At 36.0% G+C, this 13,869-nt stretch overlaps 1 non-coding gene across 1 annotated transcript; it reads right to left on the minus strand.

Moving 5' to 3' along the window:
* Positions 1 to 1,062: 1,062 nt before the first annotated feature.
* LOC123953638 lies at positions 1,063 to 1,169 on the minus strand. Its single transcript, XR_006820902.1, has one exon. It is a non-coding gene; the product is annotated as a U6 spliceosomal RNA (small nuclear RNA).
* Positions 1,170 to 13,869: the final 12,700 nt, after the last annotated feature.

Raw genomic sequence — 13,869 nt, forward strand, 5'->3', positions numbered from 1 at the left:
GAGTGTTCTTGGCACTCTTATCAAAGATTAGTTTACCAGATGTGTGGGGTATATTTCTGGAATTTCTCTTCTATTTCATTGGTCTATGTGTCTGTTTTTAATGCCAGTACATACTGTTTTGATTACTATAGCTTTGTAATATATCTATAGCTTGGTTTGTAATAGAGCTTTGTAATATAGCTTTGAAATCAGAAAGCATGATGCTCCCTAGTTTGTTCTTCTTGCTCAAGATCGGTTTGGCTATTTAGGATCTTTTGTGTGTCCATAAAAATTTTAGAAGCATTGTTTTCTATTTCTATGAAAAATGCTATTGAATTTTGATAGTGATTAGTTTGAGTCTTCAGATTACTTTGGTAATCTACAAACAGTTTAACAACGTAATTCTTCTAATCCAAGAAAATGTGATACATTTCTTTTTTGTGAGTCTTTTTCGATTTCTCTAATGTTTTATAGTTTGTAGTGTACATGTCTTTCAGATTCTTGGTTAAATTTATTCCTAAGTATTTTATTGTTTTTGATGATACTGTAAATGGGATTTTTAAACATCCTCTTTAAGATAGACCATTGTTAGTGTGTAGAAATGCAACTGAATTTTGTATGTTAACTTTGTATCCTAAAATTTCACCAAACTAATTTACCAATTTTTTAAATTAACATATAATGTGTTATTAGCCCCAGGAGTACAGGTCTGTGAATTGCCAGGTTTACACACTTCACAGCACTCACCATAGCCCATACCCTCCCCAATGTCCATAACCCTACCATCCTCTCCCTACCCCCCTACCCCCAACAACCCTCAATTTGTTTTGTGAGATTAAGAGTCTCTTATGATTTGTCTCCCTCCCGATCCCATCTTGCTTAATTTATTCTTTTCCTACCCCCTAATTATATTCTCTTGTAGCTCACTGAACTTCCTTAATATAATTATTTCCTAATGATTCTTTTCTTACCTCCCAAACCCCCCATGTTGCATCTCCACTTCCTCATATCAGGGAGATCATATGATAGTCATCTTTCTCCGATTGACTTATTTCGCTAAGCATAATACCCTCTAGTTCCATAAAAATTATGGAATGCTTCACGAATTTGCGTGTCATCCTTGTGCAGGGGCCATGCTAATCTTCTCTGTATCGTTCCAATTTTAGTATATGTGCTGCCAGAGCGAGCACTAATTTACCAATTTTTATATAGAATTTTCTATTTTCAAATTATGTAATCTGCAGTGGAAACTTTATTTCTTTCTTTCCTATTGGAGCCTTTTTTCTTTTCTTGCCTAACTGCTCTAGTACTTCCAATACTGTGTTTGAACAGAAACGGCAAGAGTGGGTATTCTTTTCTGGTTCCTAATCTTAGAGGAAAGTTTTCAACTTTTCACTACTGTGTATGATATTAGCGATGCGCTTCTAATATATGGTCTTCAATATGTTGAAATACATTCCTTCCATGCCTAATTTGTTGAGAGTTTTAAATAAAAGGATGTTGAATACTGCCAATGCTTCTTCTGCATCTATTAAAATGATCATATGATTTCTATCCTTCACTCTATTAATGTGGTATATCAATACATGCATATGTTAAAACATCCCTGCATCCCAGAGATACGTCCTGCCTCATGATATATGATCTTTTTACTGAATGGCTGAATTCAGTTTGCTAGGATTCTATTAAGGACTTTTAAAATCTATGCTCATCAGAGATATTGATCTATAGTTTTTGTTATAGTTCCCTTGTCTAGTAATGCTGGCCTGGTAAAATGAGCTTAGAAGTGTTTCTTCCTCTTTGTTGTTTTAGAATAGTTTGAGAAGGTTTGGCATTAATTCTTGTTTAAATATTGGGTCAAATTCACCAGTGAGTCCATGTGCATCTGGGGTTTTCTTCACTGGGGGACTTTTGATTACTGATTCAAAATCCTTACCAGTTATGGGTCTATTCAGATTTTCTATTTCTTCCTGATTCACTCTTGGTAGGTTATATGTTTCTAGGAATCTATCTATTTTTTCTAAGTTATCCAGTTTGATGCCATATAATTATTCACAGTAATCTCTTATGATACTATGCATTTCTGTGGTATTATTGTATGCTGACTGGATAACTGCAAATGTCTTGCCTTTGAGTTCATGGTTTCTTTCTCCTGCTGATCTTGTCTGTTCTTGAAGTTCTCTATTATAGTCTTCTTTTCATTCCTTGTATATTTCAGCTTCAGAATTTCTGCTTTTTTCTCTCTGTTGAACCTCTTGTTTGGTTTGTAGATTGTTTTCCTGATTTCATTGAGTTGTCTGTGTTCTCTTATAGCTCACTGAACTTCCTTAATATAATTATCTTAAACTATTTGTCAGACCATTTGTAGATTTCCATTTCTTTTTGATCATTTGCTGGAAAACTATTGTGTTCCTTTTATGGAGTCATATTTCTTTGATTTTCTGTGTTCTTTGAATTTCCACTGATGTCTTCACATTTGAAGAAGCAATCACCTCCTCCAGTCTTACTGACTGCTTTGGGAGAGATATGCTTTCACCTGTCAATATGTCTAAAGATTCTGAGGCTTTCTCACACCTTTTCTATGGATGTGCCTACCTCACACTTCCTGTTCCTTCTTGGGGAGGAATTCTTAAGTTGCATGCCTTCTCTCAATCTTGCAAAGCCAGGCTGGATGCTTTGAGCTTCCTGATTGTTTGCTCTAGGGTAGTGCTCTGAAATGCTCAGGTTTGTGAACCTTTTCCTAATCCCATGGTCTGGCTCACTTTCTTCACTTGCTTGCTGACTGCCTCTAACAGCTAACTGTTGCCATCCATGGAAGCCCACACTGGGAGATAGACACAGAGGGTGGGGAAGGGGAGAGATAGGGGTATGAGTGAGGCACACAGAGCAATAAGGGCTCCTGTGGCCCAGCCAGGGGTCCACAAACAAGGAATTCACCAGTGGGTAGTGGACAAATCTCTTGATGGATATCATGAACCAGTTAGTGGGAAGAACTGTGAAGCAATTAGTAGTTTTCTTTTGATGAGCTCTGAGCTCTACATACTATCTCCCAGCCTCTCCCAGTACAGTAGATCTTACAGATTATCCCAGTAAAGAAGGAGCAAGAAAGAAGTGGACCCCTTGGCTGTGTCCTGCACAGCTGCAGAAGCCTAGCTCTCACTTTTTTTTGTGGAAAAAAATCATGGGCTGTAGAGGTGTTTACTGGCACTGAACCATATTGCTTTGGGGGAAAAGGGATATGGGCAAAATGAAACTATCTTTCCCCTCTTCAGTGCGTCTACTTTTGAATTTTTTTTTTTGCCTCAAGACTGTGCTGGAACTTTTCCGCTGGACTCCTAGACTCTCACAAAGGCACTCTCATCCCTGGGCGATTGTCAGAATTTATGCTTTGTGGTAGGGTTATAGTAGAGTACTCCTATTCCACCATCTTGCTGATGTCACTCCAGAAAAATACAATTCTGAAGAAGAAAAATCCCCAGGGGTAAAAAGGGACATTCCCATGATAAAAGGGCTAATGCACAGAAAATACAGAGCTTTCCTAAATGTAAATGCATCTAACAAATATCTCAACATATATAAAGCAAAAAATGGTAGAACTGAAAGTAGAAATAGAAAAACTCGCCACTAAAGTTGGAGATTTTAACATCCCTCTCTTAGTAATCTATGGAATGATTAGACAGAAATCAGTAAGCACATATAATCCCTAAAACCACCATCAACCAAACTGACTTAATTGTAATTTTTTTACTGCTTGACCCAATAACAGATGAATAAACATTCTTTACAAGTACACATGAAATATTATAAATATAGGCCATATCTTGTGTCATAAAACAAACCTTAACAAATTTAAAGAAAATAAAAACATAGAAAGTATGTTTTTTGACCATGGTGGAGTTAAGAGAAGTGAATAACAGGAAGATATTGGAAATTCCCCCAAATATTTGGAAATTACACAACAAATTTCTAAACAATCCACTGCTCAAAGAAAATGTCTCAGGGATATTAGGAAATATATTAAAGTGAATAAAAAATGAAAATACATCATATCAAAATTGTGGGATACACCAAAGCAATACTTAGAGGAAAATTTATACCAGTAAATTCATATGTTGTAAAGAAATAGAGATGTTAAATTAAAAAAATCTAAGTTCCCATCTTAGTAAATGAACAAACAAAAAAGAGAGAGAGAGAAAATTAGAACTTCAGCAAGCAGGAGGAAAGAAATGATAAAGATAATAACATGTTTTTCTACATGGAAAACCCCAAAGAATCTACAGAAAACTAAATGAGTTAGCAAGGTCATAGAATATAAGGTCAGATATACAAAAATATGCAAATCAACTTATAAAAAAGCAATTATGTCTCTATACACTAGCAATAAGCAATTGGAAACCAAACTTTAAAACAGCATCATTTAAAATAGCTCAAAAAAATTCAGTACTTAAGTAAGAATCTTAAGAAAGATATATAGGGTTGGTATGCTGAGGACTACAAAATGCTTATTAAAGAAATCAAAGAGCTAGGGGTGCCTGGGTGGCTCAGTGTGTTGGGCCTTTGTCTTCGACTATGGTCATGATCTCAGCGTCTTGGGATTGAGCCCCACATGGGGCTCCCTGCTTGGCGGGGAGAGTGCTTCCTCCTCTCTCTGCCTGCCTCTCTGCCTACTTGTGAGCTCTGTCAAATAAAATCTTAAAAAAAAAAAATCAAAGAGCTAAATGAGCTGATAAAAATACCATGCTCATAATTTAAAAGACTCAATGTAGTTACTTTATCAATAATTCCCAAATTTATCTGTAGACTTAACACAGGGGCTCTGGGTGGCTCATTCTCTGCCCCTTACCCCACTCTCATGTTCTCTCTCACTCTCTCCCTCTCTCAAATAAATAGATAATATCTTTTTAATAGTAATAATAATAATAAAAGATTTAACATAATTTCAATCAGAAGCCCCAAAGGATTTTTTGTAGATATAGATAAAATGATTATAAAATTTATATGAAAGGCAAATGAGTTAAAATAACAAATATAATTATGAAAAATACGAACAAACTTGGAAGACTCCCACTACCCAACTTTTAGTCTTAATATAAAACTACAACAAATAAGACTATATTGTAATGGTGAAAGTATAGACCATAGATCAAAGGAACAGAAAATATATCTAGAGGGTGCCTGGGTGGCTCAGTTGGTTGAGCAACTGCCTTTGTCTCCGGTCATGATCCCAGACTTCCAGGATCGAGTCCTGCATCAGGCTCCCGGCTCCTTGGGGAGTCTGCTTCTCCCTCTGACCTTCTCCTCTCTCATGCTCTCTCTCACTCATTCTCTCTCAAATAAATAAATAAATATCTTAAAAAGAAAATGTATCTAGAAGTAGACTCACATAAACACAATCAATGAATTGCTGGCAAAGATGAAAAGTCAATTCAGTGGAAAAAATATCTTCTTGATAAATTTTGCTCTTTTTTTGAACAACTGAACGCTCATTGTTAAAAAAAAGGAACCTCAACTGATACCTTAGACATTTGACAGAAATTAGCTCATAATGTACCATAGACTTAAATGTAAAATATAGAACTATAAATCTTTTAGAAGAAAACAGGAGAAAATCATTGTAACCTTGGTTTAGGAAAATAGTTTTAAGATATGCCAAAAGAAGAATTATCAATTAAGAAATATTTGATAAATTAAATTTCAGAAAAATCTAAAACTTGTGATCTATGAAATACACTATTAAGAGAATAAAAAGATAAGCTACAGGCTGGGAGAAAAAAAATGCAAGTCACATATCTAACAAAGGACTTCAAGAGAGAAAAGAAAAAGAATTCTCTTAACTCAAGAATGAGAAAATAACTCAATGTAAAAGACAAAATATTTGAACACACTTCACCAAAGAAAAATGCAAATGGCCATAAACAAATAAAAAGATGCTCAACATTATTGACCATCAATGCATATTAAAACATAATGTATCCAAATCAAAATCCCAACAAGTTATTCTGTGTATATTAACAAACTGATTCTAATATTTATATGGAGAGTTAAAAGACCCAGAACAGTCAACATAATACTGAAGGAGAACAAGGTCAGAGGACTGATACTACTCAATTTTAAGACTTACTAAAGCTGGCCCCGAAACAGACCTACATAAATATAGTCAGATGATCTTTGACAAAAGAGGAAAAGCAATACAACAGAGGAAAGATAGCCATTTCAACAAATGGTAATGGAACAACTGGACGTCATCTGCAAAAAAAAAAAAAAAAAAGGAATTTAGACACAGCCTATATGCCCTTCATAAAAATTCACTCAAGTGGATCATAAACCTAAACATAAACTCCTAGAAGATAACACTGAAGAAAACCTAGATGATCTTGGATATGATGATTACTTTTTAGATGCAAAGGCAAGATATATAAAGGAAAAAATTGAAAAACAAGACTTCTTTAAAATGAAAACCTCTGCTTTGCAAAGACACTATAAAGAACGAGCAGACAGGGGCGCCTGGGTGGCTCAGTGGTTTAAGCCTCTGCCTTTGGCTCAGGTCATGATCTCAGGGTCCTGGGATCGAGCCCCACATCGGGCTCTCTGCTCAGTGGGAAGCCTGTTTCTCCCTCTCTCTCTGCCTGCCTCTCTGCCTACTTGTGACCTCTCTCTGTGTCAAATAAATAAATAAAATATTAAAAAAAAAGAACAAGCAGACAAGCCATACACTGGGAGAAAAATATTTTCAAAAGATAGAGCTGATAAAGAATTGTTATACAAAGAACTCTTAAAACTCAACAATAAGAAAACTAACAACATGATTTTAAAATGGGCAAAAGACCCTGAACAGACACACGCTAATGAACATAAACAGATGACAAATCAGCCTGTGAGAAGATGATCAGCATCAAATGTCACTAGAGAGTTGTGAATTAAAACAATAAGATGCCATTAGACATGTATTAGAATGACCAAAAACTCCTAAGCACTGACTATACCAAATATTGTCATTTGGTGGAGTGACAAGAACTCTCGTTCATTGCTGATGGGAATGCAAAATGGTTATAACCACTTTCGAAGACAGTTGGTGGTTTCTCAGTAAACTGAATATACTCTTACCCTATGATTCAGCAGTCATGCACATTGGTATTTATCCAAATTGCTCAAAACCTATGTCCACACAAAAATCTGCACTCAGTTGTTCATAGCAGCTTTATTCATAACCGCCCAAACTTGGAAACAACCAAATTTTCCTTCAGTAGGTAAAGATGAAATAAACTGTGGTATATCCAAACAATTCATCTCTAAAAAGACATGGGCTATCCAACCATGAGCAGACATGAGAGACTTAGAGCATGTTATTAAGTGAAAAATCCAATCTGGAAAGGCCACATAGTTTATGATTCCAGCTATATGACATTCTGGAGAAGACAAAACTAATGGAGACAGTAAAAAGATCAGTGGTTGCCAGGTTTGAGGAGAGGGGGGGATGAATAGGCAGAGTGCAGAGAATTTTCAGGGCATGGAAACTATTCTGTATGAAACTATAATGGTGAATACATGCCCTTATACATTTTTTCAAACCCATATAATGTAAAACACCAACAGTGAATCCTAATGTTTTAACTATGGCTTAACTTTGGTTAACCAGTTCATGGTTTAACTTTGGTTTATGGTTAAGCTTTAGTTAATAATACTGTGTCAATACTGACTCATCAACTTTAACAAATATACCACACTAATGCCAGATGTTAAGAAGAGGAAAAACTGAGGGGGAAGGGGTCTTGTATGGGAACACAGTGTACTTTCTGCTCAATTTTCTTATCAACATAAAACTTCTTTTAAATACAGTCTAATCTTTTTTTTTGAAGATTTTATTTATTTATTTGACAGAGATCACAAGTAGGCAGAGAGGCAGGCAGAAAGAGAGAGGGGGAAGCAGGCTCCCTGCTGAGCAGAGTTCGATGTGGGGCTCAATCCCAGGACCATGGGATCATGACCTGAGCTAAAGGCAGAGGCTTTAACCCACTGAGCCACCCAGGCGCCCCTATTCCTTATTTTTTCAAAACAACAATTTAGAGGTGCCTGAGTGGCTCAAAAAACCCAACAATTTAGAGCCTCAAAAATTTTTATTTGTAATAGCCAAACCTAGAAACATTCAGATGTCCTTTAATGAGTGAAAAATTAAACCAACTGTGTTACATTTATTTTTTTTTTTAAGATTTTATTTATTTATTTGACAGAGAGAGAGATCACAAGTAGGCAGAGAGGCAGGCAGAGAGAGAGAGAGAGAGAGAGAGAGCAGGGAGCAGGCTCCCTGCTGAGCAGAGAGCCTGATGTGGGGCTTGATCCCAGAACCCTGAGATCATGACCTGAGCTGAGGGCAGAGGCTTAACCCACTGAGCCACCCAGGTGCCCCTGTTACATTTATTCTATGGAATGACAGTAATAAAAAGGAACAAACTATTGATATATACAACTTGGATGAATCTAAAAGAAATTATGCTGAAAGAAAATAGCCAATCTCAAAAAGTTATATACTATATAATTCCATTTATGTATCATTCTTAAAAGGACAAAATCATAGAAGTGAAGATCAGATTAGTGGTTACCTGGGGTTAAGGATGGTGAACAAAATGTTCCTCAAAAAGTTAAAAACAGAACTACCTTATGATCCAGCAATTGCACTACTGAGTATATACCCAAAGAATACAAGAACACTAATTCAAAGGAAACATGCAACCCTGTATTTATAGCAGCATTATTTACAATAGCCAAGCTATGGCAGCAGCCCAAATGTCCATCAATTGGAGTATGGATAAAGAAGGTGTGGTGAATATATATATGATATATGGCTTAGTTATTATTATATATATAATAATAATGAATTAGTGTGTATATATAATATATATAATGGACTATTACTCAGCCATAAAAAAGAACAAAATCTTGCCATTTGCAATGACACTGTTGGAGGTAGAGACTATAATGCTAAGTGAAATAAGTCAGTCAGAAAAAGACAAATACCATATGATTTCACTCATATGTGGAATTTAAGAAACAAAACAAATGCACATAAGGAGAGACAAAAGAAAGGGAAACCAAGAAACAAGATTTATATACAGAGAACAAACTGAGATACCAGAGGGGAGGTGGTGGAGGGATGGTTAAATAGGTGATGGGGATTTAGGAGTGCCTTTGTGATGAGCACCAGATGATATATGGAAGTGTTGAATTAGTATATTGTGCACCTGAAACAAATATAATACTGTATGTTAACTAACTGGAATTAAAATAAAACTTAAAAAAAATTAAAATATTCAGCACTTCTACTCACCAATAGGTAAAAGATTTTATTTATTTATTTGACACAGAGAAAGTGCACAAGCAAGGGGAGCGGCAGGCAGAGGGAGAGGGAGAAGCAGGCTTCCTGCTGAGCAGGGACCACCGATGTGGGTCTCCATCCCAGGACCCTGCGATAATGAACTTAGCCAAAAGCCGTCACTTAACCAACTGAGCCACCAAGGCGCCCCGAATAAGAAATTTTTAAAATTACCAATAATCCAATTGAAAAATGGCAGACATTTCACATAAGATTAGTATATAGACTACATAAAGAATGAATATTTTTACCAACTTGCATTCCCACCAACAGTGTAAGAGGGTTCCCCTTTCTCCACATCCTCTCCAACACGTGTTGTTTATTGTCTTGTTAATTTTGGCGATTCTAACTGGTGTAAGGTGGTATCTCAATGTGGTTTTGATTTGAACCTCCCTGATGGCTAGTGATGATAACATTTTTCATGTGTCCATTGGTGGGAATGCAAGTTTGTGCAGCCACTTAGGAAAACAGTATGGAGATTCCTTAAGAAATTAAAAATAAAGGTTCCCTACAACCCTGCAATTGCACTGCTAGGTATTTACCCCAAAGATACAGATGTAATGAAAAGAAGAGCCATCTGTACCCCAATGTTCATAGCAGCAATGGCCACAGTCGCCAAACTGTGGAAAGAACCAAGATGACCTTCAACGGAGAATGGATAAAGAAGATATGGTCCATATATACTATGGAGTATTATGCCTCCATCAGAAAGGATGAATACCCAACTTTTGTATCAATATGGACGGGACTGGAAGAGATTATGCTGAGCGAAATAAGTCAAGCAGAGAGAGTCAATTATCATATAGTTTTGCTTATTTGTGGAGCATAAGGAATAACACGGAGGACATGGGGAGATGGAGAGGAGAAGGGAGTTGGGGGAAATTGGAGGGAGAGATGAACCATGAGAGACTGTGGACTCTGAGGAACTAACTGAGGGTTTTGGAGGGGAGAGGGGTGGAAGGTTGAGTAAGCCTGGTGATGGGTATTGTGGAGGGCACTTATTGCATGGAGCACTGGGTGTGGTGCGTAAACAATGAATTCTGGAACGCTGAAAAGAAATTTAAAAAATAAATAAAAATTTAAAAAATTTTAAAAAGCATAAATATTTTTAAAATTATTAATAATCCAGTGGAAAAATGGCAAAGATATTTCATAAAAGATGATGAAAAACATTTCACACACACAAAAAAACAGATAAAAATGTGCTGTATCTCATGAGTAATTAGTGAAACATTAATTAAAATTATATGACACAGGATATCACAACAACATAATTATAAATATACGTATTTTAACCATATTAATGTTGGCAGAGACTTGGAGCCTCAGGAACTCACACATTGCTAGTAAGTGTAAAAATGATACAAATCACTTTAAAAAACCATTAGACACAACCTAGAACTTTCCAATTTCATGATCTAGTAATTCTACTCCTAGGTCCTATTTAGAGAAATTCTTGCCCATTTATGCCAGAGGACATGTGTATATTAGCTCTCTCCCCAAAAGCAACAAGTTGAAGCCATCCAAAGTCTTCTATCTGTGGAATGGGTTGATAAATTATGGTATATTCATTCAATGAATTATTCTATAAGAGTAAAATTAATGGACCACAGCTATACACACATACACATGGATGGATCTCTGGAACATAACATTGAGAAACCAAGATGAGTTTCAGAGAAAAACATACAACTGATTCCAAATTATATGTAGGTGCAAAACTATATGTAAGTGGAAAACTCAAAAGAAAAGAAAAATAAAGTGTCTTATAAATGCATAGTGGTGGTTTTCTCTGAAAGGGGTTTGGAGGAGTACAAGGAAGAACTGATGATGTACTAATCCTTAAGGTAAGGGCAAAATGATACTTTATCGTTATTTTAAGACATCTACTTGAGCATTACATGCCCTCATGTATATATTCAATAATAACAAAGGTTTAAAAAATTACAAAATAGAGAGGTGATGCAGGCCGGCGACCTAAATGAATAGACTCTAATACCAGTGGCTGACTTAAATCTCTATTGAAATCAAAATGAGTAAAGAGAACAAAGCAGTTGAGGAAAAGTGCTGCTCAAGGCTGAAGCTTTGTTTCCCAAAGTGAGCATCTCAACTTGCATCTGACTTAGATACTTGTGTGGTTTAACGTCACAGTTCCCAAAAGTCCTTAGATAAGGTCTATAAACAGTTTTGATAAACAATTAAGTCACAATATTATCAAATTATGAATGTCCCAAGGGATTGTGCACCAAAAGGAGTTTAGTTTTATTGATGCCTCTCATATTTTTCCATTTTTATTACAATTCCGTTTTCCTTTGGACCTGAGTCCATTTCCATAGATATAATAAGCAGAAACTCAAAGTCAAGACAAACCGATTAGACCAAATATCCTGAAGTAAAATTTCAGGGAATATACAGCCACAGCTCACATCTTAAAAGTGCTATCATAGCCTAGTGGACATTTCATTGGCAGTGAAACTCAAAATAGAGAGATTTTTGTTCAGGATCTGCTCTGGACTTAAGACCAGCAAGATTTTATACCCGATTTTCTTATCGCCAGGTCTGTAAAATATGAAAACCAATAGTGAAATCTTAAATGGATTACTGAAATAAATAACTAGGAAAACATTTTTGCTCTGATCGTGCCTTGGTGCTGGACAAGAGATACTCCATTAATGCTGACTAGAACAACATAGCTTTGAGACTTGGATCACAGAAGCCCTCCCTCATTAAAAGAAGCCCATATGGCTCCCAAACCCATCTAAGACCCCCAACTATGTAGTTCCTTCAGCTTCAGATCTTTAATCAACACAGATGCTGAGATTTTAGCCAAGGTGCTTGCCCTGCATCTGAATAAACTGTTCCTGCAATTAATTAACCCAGACCAAGCAGTTTTTGTGCCGGTCACAGACCCTCTGGCAACCGGGGAGACCCTCATCCATCATCTCACACCACCAAAACTCCCATTTATAGCCCATCCTCAGACCCTGAGGAGGCATCTGAGGAGAGAGGGAGCCTCTTTATGTTTCAAACATGAGCTAGATTTGTTAGGAGTTTTTCTTCTTTCATTCCACAAGATTCCATCTCCTCCTACTTTGTGAAATGAAGCTTGCCTGTTATTTTAAAAAGCAACCAAAAGTTTCTTTACCTTCTTTGTTGTTCAACAGATGCAAAGATTTTTTTTCTAGATATACATATATCTTGCTATAGAAAAATAAATATTCAAACTTTCAACATCATGTAACCCAAACCAGCAAGTGAATTTGATTTATGACTAGTCCACTTTCCACAGTGTTGAGGTCTCCTTGAAAACTGTTATAAATCTAATCCCTGTCAACAGTGGTGAATTCAAAAAGAAAACAGATTTCTGTGATTCTTCCTCAGGGCTTTGATATTATCTCCTCAATATACAGTAGGAAGGAGGCAGAATTAGGCAACACATTTATAATTCCATAATATGCTAAGAGTAACAAACTTTTCCTCCATTAGCAGGTAAAGGTTAAGGAAGCATTAGAAAATTTGCCTGCACGTTAGCAATGGTGCAACAAAACAGCCCTGAGAAGTCGCTAAGAGAATATCAGCCCCGACCCTGATTCTCTACTGTGCATGAAGTGTAAATTTCATTTTGTCCCGGAATGGACTATTCTAATTCTCTCCACCCCAAGTGGTACAGCTTCTTGTAATTTCGACTTCCAGTCTCCTTGTGGTTTCTTCAAGACATCTTTACTAATTTCAGAAAGAAGTTGTTTTTACATTTTCTTTTAAGCTATTCATCTTTTAAGTTTATTATATCTTTGGGTAAGATATTTGTCACAGGAAGATATCCTTAAACTGATCATAGAAAATATACTGAGAGAACAAGATTCGGTAGGCCCACATTTGACAAAAAAAGTCTTGCCAAACTTACCTATTCCGGATGTCTATAGATCCTTGAACTCTACGCCATGATGGGCACCTACCTGCCAGGGAAGCTGCCAGCCATCTAGTCAGTTAGAAAAATAAATTAGAACTTTTTTTTTTGGAGGTAAAACTACTCTTATTCTTGTGCTAGTTTCCATGTTAAGCACTGCTTGCATGGTACCCCAGTCTTCCACAGGAAATTTCTGACATTTAAGAAGTCTACATATTACAACAAAAACTTCTTCCCCATTCATTTCACAATCACAGCCTTTTAATTAGATTCATGGAAATGAATCAACTAATATCTTGATTCAAGAGCCATCAGGAAGTAAATGAAAACTAAAGAGTACTTTAATAAAACAAATTAAATGTAACTATTACCCCAGAGTAACCAATAGTAGAACTTAATTCACTAAAATAAATTTTATGACCCACTTAGAACATTGGGTCAAAATCTGTGAACAGAAACTCATTTTCTCTTCTCAGTTCCCTACAATTTTTTTGTTTTGTGTTGTTTTATTGTTTTTACTTTAGCAAACTGGGCTAATTACTGAACTCCCAATAATGTTTTTACAATTTAGAAATACTGGTAATAATAGTATATAGGACTTATATTTCCCTTATAG

Source organism: Meles meles, chromosome 11, assembly GCF_922984935.1.
Source record: "Meles meles chromosome 11, mMelMel3.1 paternal haplotype, whole genome shotgun sequence".
Classification (NCBI taxonomy): Eukaryota; Metazoa; Chordata; class Mammalia; order Carnivora; family Mustelidae; genus Meles; species Meles meles.